The sequence below is a fragment of the Phoca vitulina genome, unplaced genomic scaffold (genome assembly GCF_004348235.1).
Source record: "Phoca vitulina isolate PV1807 unplaced genomic scaffold, GSC_HSeal_1.0 scaffold9, whole genome shotgun sequence".
In the NCBI taxonomy this organism is placed as follows: domain Eukaryota; kingdom Metazoa; phylum Chordata; class Mammalia; order Carnivora; family Phocidae; genus Phoca; species Phoca vitulina.
Genome location: NW_022589712.1, coordinates 60,694,855 through 60,703,093, shown reverse-complemented (window position 1 = coordinate 60,703,093; position 8,239 = coordinate 60,694,855).

The following is an 8,239-nucleotide window of genomic DNA, read 5'->3' as shown; positions in this document are numbered from 1 at the left end:
AAGTCTTCCTTTGAGCCAGACATTGCTGCAAATACTTTATATGTACTAACACATTAAAACCTAAGAACCGTCCTCTGTGTTAAGTACTATTATCTGCCCTAATAGGTAGATATTATTATCACTGGCATTTTTACAAGGGAGGAAACAAACAACCAGGGAATTTAAAGGATACAGGGCTTGAATGAGAGCCAGCTACCTCAAATCTCCTTTCTGTTTCCTTACGGTTTTTTTTTTTTTCTTTCCTTTATTATTCTTCTTTTAATGAGGTGGGGACAGTATGTGTGTGTGCATGTACAATTACTTTAACACAGATTAGAGCTAAAATTTGATTCCATCTAAATCTAAACCCAAGGTGCCAGCTATCCCCATAATACCAAGGGTAGGACAATGGTCCAAATCTCAGGATTACTTAAAACCCAGGTTCCTCTGACATACAGGTTGCACATGATTCCCAAGATAGCGCCATATTCTCACTTAGGACTGAAATACCACCCACTATGAATCATATGCATCTGGACCCATCAAGAACCCAGTGTGGAATTTTAACCAGTATGAAGGATAATAATACTTCAAGAACTTGAAGTTACATGTGAGAAACTGTTTCAAAAGACGCACATACTTTAAAGTGCTTTGGTGGATTAGAAAAACTAATGTGATAACTCTGTGTCTAATTTGAAAACAGGAGGTAGCTTGGGTCCTCGGAATACTTTATTTCACATGCTCAAGGACTGGAGACTGAGACCATCACTTCACTCCTAATATTTAGTTAAAAACTTTAGAGACTAAGCTTTATTTTGGGGAATCTGACTTAAGGCTTAATTTCCCTTGGGTGTGTAAAATAAAACTGATCAGAAAGACCACAAACACAGTAAAAAGAGGACAGGCTTTGAATCCAGCCAGATTGGGGGTTGAATCCCAACACCATCACAAGCTCTCCATGTGCTTCAATCGCTTAGTCACTATGACCCTTAGCTTCCTCCTCTGTAAAGAGGGCACAAATTACACCTGCTTTATAAGGTTGGTCTAGGATCGGAGATAATGTAGGTAGAATGCCTGGTACATAGTAGGTATTCAATAAAGAGTAGTTTTTATTGCTAATTAGAAGCATGGAGGTTTGACATGTCATGGCAAAGGTTTAATATTTGTGTAATGCAACCAATCCTCCTTATGTAAGTGCTACAACCTCATGATTATCCACCAATAATTATTCAGTCCCCCAAATATATGTCATGAAGCCTACTATAGAAAATGTTGATCTAGAAACTAAGCTACTTAAGAATATAACTAAAACTAGCAGGAAAAACATCTGAAAAGTATAATAAGACAAAGTAACTGCTTGTGCAAATTGAGTGATCTTGTGGGAAGATTGTAACCAACTAGGTGTTACCAATGTAACACTTCATACCATCCATTTCTCATGGACTTTGGCATCAAGAGAGCTGCTTGCTCTTAACTGTTAGCCTTTGTTGTATCACCCACTGTGGAACTCAGAACTAAATTGTATATTCAGTCTGAGTAGTTCTACCTAAGACATTAGAATACAATTCTTCCTTTGCCCTTTCATTTATATTTTTTGGGGGGATTTGTAATATTTTCAACCATGGAAAATTTGCAAGTACAATACAATAAATAAATAAATATTCTTCTCTGAGCCATTTGAGGGTAAGCTTACCAACACAATTCCCCATCACTTCTGAGTGTTTTATTGTGAAACTTGTACAAAGATGTTCTCCTATATAACCTCAATAAAACCATCAAAATCAAAAAATTCGATTGATACATTATCATAGTCAAATCCACAGACCGCACTCAAGTTTCACCAATTGTTCCCCTAATGTCTTCAGTAATGAAGGGTGTCCAGAATTCTGCAATGCATTAGTTGTTATGTATCTTTGGTCTCCCTCAGTCGCAAACACTTCCTTATTTCTTCTTTGATTTGTATAACTTTGGCAATTTTGAATAATACCGGCCAGTTTCTAGAAGGTCTTCCGATTTGGGTTTGCCCGATATTTCTTTATCAGATGGAATTGATTTTTTGTTTGTTTTGTTGTTGTTGTGTTTTGTTTTGGGCATGTAACAGAAGGTATGCTAAATTCTTCTTTTTTCATCTTACCAGGTGGTACATGATTTTGAGGTGTTCCAATATTGCTGATATTATCTGTGATTATTTGATTAGGGGAGTTGGCCAAGTTTCTCCACTGTAAATCTCCTTCTTTCCTCTTTGATTTCTTAAGTTTATAGGATGAGATATTCTGAGGTGAGATAAATATTCCATTCCTTGTCAAATTCTTACACACTGCTGGTAGTATCCATTGATGTTTGACAAATGGTGATTTTCTAGTTTGATCATTCTGTATGTAGTAAGTTAACAATTCTAATTCAATTATATCTTCTTTTTTTTAGATTTTATTTTATTTTTTCAAATTTTTGTTTAAATTCTAGTTAACACAGTGTAATATTGGTTCCAGGAGTAGAATTTAGTGATTCATCACTTGCATAGAACACCCAGTGCTCAACACAAGTGCCCTCCTTAATCTATCATTCCTTTGGGGCACCTGGGAGGCTCAGATAGCTAAGCGTCTGAGTCTTGATTTCAGCTCAGGTCATGATCTCAGGGTGGTGAGATGGAGCCCTGTGTCGGGCTCCTCGCTTAGCAGGGTGTCTGCTTGAGATCGTCTCTCTCCCTCTCCCTCTGCTCCTCTCCCGCGTGTGTTCTCTCTCTCTCTCTCTCTCTCAAATAAATAAATAAATAAATCTTTTTTAAAAATCAATCATTCCTTCTACATTTATCAGTTAGGGAAAGCACTCTCTCTTCACCATTTATTCATATATATTTATGTGCTTATTTGTTACTTTGAGGCTTAAATTATCTCAGATTTGGCCAGTGAGAGCTCCTTGAGGCTGGCATCTGTGTCCTTTCCCATATCCTCATTATTCTTTGAGCACTTCCTTAGTTTCTAGCATAAAGAAGATGTCCCCAGGTTATCTTTCACTTGCTCAGCCCCAACCATAAAACCTGCTATTTTTCCAAGGAGCTCTGTTCCTTTCAGTGGAGAATTATATGTAATAAGCCAAGATCCAGGCCCTAAATGTGCTCCTCATTGTTAAGGTATCATTGTTCCCAGAACCATATACTTATGGGTCCCATCCAACATCAAAAAGTTTATTCCAGTTTTCTCTCTTTTCATATATTGAACACCATTCCCTAGTCATGGGAAACCTAGATTCTGTTATCCTTATTATATTAGCCAATATAATCAATATGCTATCCTTACCATATTTATGACTGTAATCTCTCCTGTACCTAAACCTCTCCTTGCCCAGGCTCCAACACCTCACTCTGGGTCACTGCCATTACCCATCCACGAGGATATCCTTTGTCAGCACACACAGGTTCTGACAACTCATGCCAGGCTGCTTCTGCCAAAGCCCTCCCACCTCCCAAACGCTTCCCGGACACATACCTTGATCAGCCCCAACTGATAGCTTTTGGATTGAATGATTCAGAAAGGAAAGAAGACAGCAAAGCAGACAGATAGAAGAAAAAAAAAAAAACTCCTTGCCCTTTTATTTGTATTTTTATGTGGGCTTTATTCTTGTTTTAATTCAACACATATGAATCTCTCATAAACTGCCTTATATATCCTATTTGAAGGGTATCAATACTATAAAATGATGCAAACAAAAGTTTCAGTTGGAAGAATTCCAGAACAGTTCTGAACAGTATGAAAGTAGAGTCTTAATCAGATCTGCATTTTAAGACCTCTTAAAACATGAAAGTCTACTTTTAGTAACATGCTCTACTCCACAAAAGCCAAGGCAGATAAAAGGAATATGGCCCCAGGGACATTAGTGGTACTCTTGACTCCACACACCTTCCTGCTCATACTGATAGCGTGTACTACTTGTGTGATCTCGAGCATTTTGCTTAATGTTTCTAGGTGCTGATTTCATCATCCATGAAAGGGACAAGGTTGCTCCCTTGCCAACCTCACAGGAACAGCATTTTTATTTTTATAAAGCACAGACCAGTTTGAATTTCTCAGCAGTAGTCAGTATATCCTGAGCCTCAGATCTGGAGAAAACACACCATCACAACTCCATGGAGCAGAGATCCTTGTGGATTTAGGACCAAGGGAAAGAATTATTTTGCAGTCTTTACCACTCGACGGTGCAGCCTTATGTAACCTGCTTCTACCATCATAAAGGGAAGGTATTCAGGCCTTGGGTGGGCATGAAGCTAGCAAGCAGCCAATGGCCTCCAATAGGAGACAGAATGCCATGGTTCAGGGAAGCAACTACTATTAGGTGGATAGGGCCCTGGAGATGCCTACCCTGGTCCTGTCTAACAGATGTAGATAGCAAAGACAGGAATTAGCAGTCCTGCCTCTACTTCCCTGGTCTACAGCTTAAGACATAATAAGGAGTAATTAACTCTGAGCTTAGCTTTTTCATGGCATATTATGGGGTCAAATGAAATAACATATGGAAAGATCTCATTTATGTTAGGCTCTAAATAAATATTTCTAGTCTAAAAAATGTTTTTATCTGATGCTTTAAAAAAATATATACAAGCTTGTTTATTGAAGCATTACTTATGGTGGTAAAAAACAAAAACAAAAACAAAAAAAAAACAAAAAAAAACCCCACAAAACCAAAAACAAAATAAATGCCCATCCAATGGATAATGAGTAAGTTCTAGTATCACAACACTGATACCAGGCAAATAAAAAACCATACCACAGCAAACTGAATGAAGAAGCAGGTATACACATTTAGTTATCTTCTACTTAGTCAGACATTAAAGAGATCTGCAAAAAATGTAAAACAATGTCACTTTTTCTGTTGATTTTTGTTGTCAAAAATATAGGTAGTTTTTATGGAATGTATTAATTATTTTAGCATGTATGGGTTTATTACTGTTATTTTAAATGAATGAATATATAAATGTTTTATAATGGTTCTCATCAAATAAAGATTATAAGGAAACTACAAAATATTTTCTTGTTGAGCTATGGTTGAGATATTAAATTCAGGTGTAAGGAAACTACAGATTCAATTTAAAAAAAGAAAAACTAAGCCCAATCAAAAAATTAGCTCAAGACCTGAATGAACAAAGACTTCCAGAAAAGAAAATCCAAATGACCACTAATTACATAAAAAGATTTCTTAACCTAACCTTTGAAGTAACATAAAACCAATTATTTTGCCAGCAGCTATGAGGGTTTCTAGTTACTAAGACATTATTCTCCAGTGAAACTAAACCTAATTTGAATCTAGAGATAAATAGAGAGTATTTTCCCAGTTAGTTACACCAGAGGGTTATATGGGTTACATTGCCAATGAGTGGTAGAGCTAGAATTGAACCCCCCCACTAAAATAAAGTAGTCCTAACCAGATGAGCAGGTGTCCTGATGATCGTAAGAACACGTTACTTACACTCATTCATGGAAAATTGCTTAGAATACTTGGCCGGTAACACCTTCGAGATGGCTGTAAGAGTTAAAGAAAGACTTACATGTGAAAGTGATTTGGTAACTACATAAGTGTGAGAAATCATCATTTGTTTTAGAATTGCTTTTAGTCAAAGAATCTGAGGTGAGTATTTGGGGCTGCGATGAATTTCAGATGGGGCAGGGCAAGAGAGAAGCACCCAGGTTCCTGACTAGGCAGATAGCATCTGACGCCCCGCTGGTGAGAAAACAATGATTGTCCAATCGGAGGCTGCACAGGGATATTCATAGCTATTCAACCGTGTATACAGCACATCCTTGGAGAAACATAATAGTGCAATATTAAATTCAGAGCACAAAGTTACAGGGAAGAAGGAATTTCAGGCAGAAAATAAATGATAACCACTTTGGGGCATCTTTGACCATAACTTTGGAAGACAGAGGGTTAAAATGCCTTCGGATGTCGCTTGTGCCCATATATCGTGGCTGCCTAATTCACGGCTTTGAGAACCACACTTGCAAATTTCCAGGTACCTGGGGACATTCTGTGCCATTAATTTGGGAGCAGTACTCCCTCTGCAATAAGTAAGAAATCTAAGGGAAAAATTAATGGCAGGGTATGGCCTTTACTCAGTTGAGCATAGACAATAGTGGCTTGTGGTATAAGAAGGAGACAATTAATTACAGCATTGGTGTCTGTGCCAAATTCCCAGGTCTAGCCACAGAAATATTTGTTCACTAGAGAAAGAAAAAGACAGCAGAGGAAAAGGCACCTATGACTCATTCCAAACTAAAGTGTGTTCAGTTAGCTGTGGACTAAAATGCCTTTGTAACGGAGTATTTGTATAGCCAGACACCTCCAGCAGTGCAGGGGAATGCTGTCCCAAATCAAAGATTTAACATGATTCTGAAGATTTTAGCTTTTCCCTTCTAGAAAGTCTTACACAGCAGAGTACCTGTGGGCTTGGTAATGGAAAGATATTGCACTACACTGCAAACAAAATTTCACTCTTCTAAAAGATATATTTCAGGAATCCACTTAAAGATTTTCCCATTTGTTTATGCAATAAGAACTTCTATTGTGTGTGCCTGCTTTTATAAAGGAAAAAATCAGCTAATCCAATCTCCTATAATTACTTCTTATCGTGTACTGTATCATTGACTTTCCCCGGAAGCTCCACCTAAGGTATGACTAAGTAAGAGATACTGGCTTGACAGATCTGAATCAGAAAATACTAGGACAAATTGAGATGGACTCTCTTTGCGGCGCTGCCTCCCTTCTATTGAAACAGGAAATAGGATGCCTCCAATTTCACTGATTACCAGTTTCAGTATCAACTTATCAAGACAATGATAGGCCCTTTACAAATGTTCCTCTAATGTTATTTTCCCAACAGAAGTAGAAGCTGACCTATAGTTCTTGGAGCTATTGTAAAAGAGCACATTGTATTTGCCCACTAAGTCCTCTAGCCCTGCTAGCTGGCTGCTTAATTTAATGTAATTGAGCCTTTGCCCGAAGAACTCTGATCAGATGTTTAAAACTGGGCTTTCCTGTTCTCTCGCAGAATTTGGATTCATTTACATTCAACTTACCTGGTGCCTCATGTCAGTAAAGTTGATCCCACTGTTACGGTTAAACTTCCTCAAGAAACTCAGGACCAGCACAGGTAGAAAGCAGAATGGATGTGTCTGGTTATCTCTGTGGCCAATTCTGTGCAATTGGCTATTCATGGTCTTCAGGGGGAACGCAAAGTCACTGTCACAGCTAATTGAAAGACCAGAGGTTTTCCAAAATGTCATTAGTATTTTATTGCTAGCCCTGTTGCCTCTGTCTCAGATTCCTCAAAAGAGTTCTATTCTCTCATCTGAAATTCCACAACAGGCTATGTTGCGATGTCATACTACAGGGAAAGGAGGGGCAAATGCTAAAGAGAGATGTGACAAGAAAAACATGGTTCTCAAAAATGGTGGGCAGACGTGTTGGGTGGGGAAAATACTCAATTTGTAATCAGGTGATTCAGCTTTAAATCCAAGATGTGTTACTTTATTAGCTCCTGTCTCTAGTGTCAGCTTCTTCCTTAAAATGTGAGCAATTAAACCTCCCTCTCCTGATTGTTAATCTTATTGAGATAAAATATGTGAAAGTGTTTTGTAAATAGTTCATATTTGTATTAATTAATTAATAATAATACACAAATATTAATTATGTCAATATCTTATGGTGTTGGCGATGCTATTAAAAATTATAAAGTAGGACCATGAAGTCACTAGGTGTCAAGACTAGAATATTCCTTGTTGATTGCCTTGCTTTTGTAAATGAGACAAAGTCCTATTTAACAATCCTTTATTGTGCTTTCCTGAGCCAGGCTCTGTACTAGGGGAGTGTTCCGTTAAGATCTAGCACAAGGAAGCATTTGCCCAAGATTTTATAGCTAGGAGCTTCAGAACTAGGAATAAAATCAATAGAATCCTCATCTCCTGAGCTCCTGCTCGGGGCACTCTGCTTTCACCGCCTCTGCATTAAGGCTTTTCCACCTGCCTAAAATCACAGGGATTAGATTAAAATTCTTTTAACACTAAATATACCAACCACTGCTCCTTCAGACAAATGCCATTTCGTGCCTCAGTGAACCTGGCCTAATTCAGAACCCTATGGACACGGGAAATGCCCGGTTGCTCATTTTAGTGGCCAACATACCTTCTGTCCCTGTCCAGCCCTCATTTTCTTCTGCTCTTCCAGATTTCAAAGATGCCAAAAGCCCCGGACCAGCCCCACTCATACATAC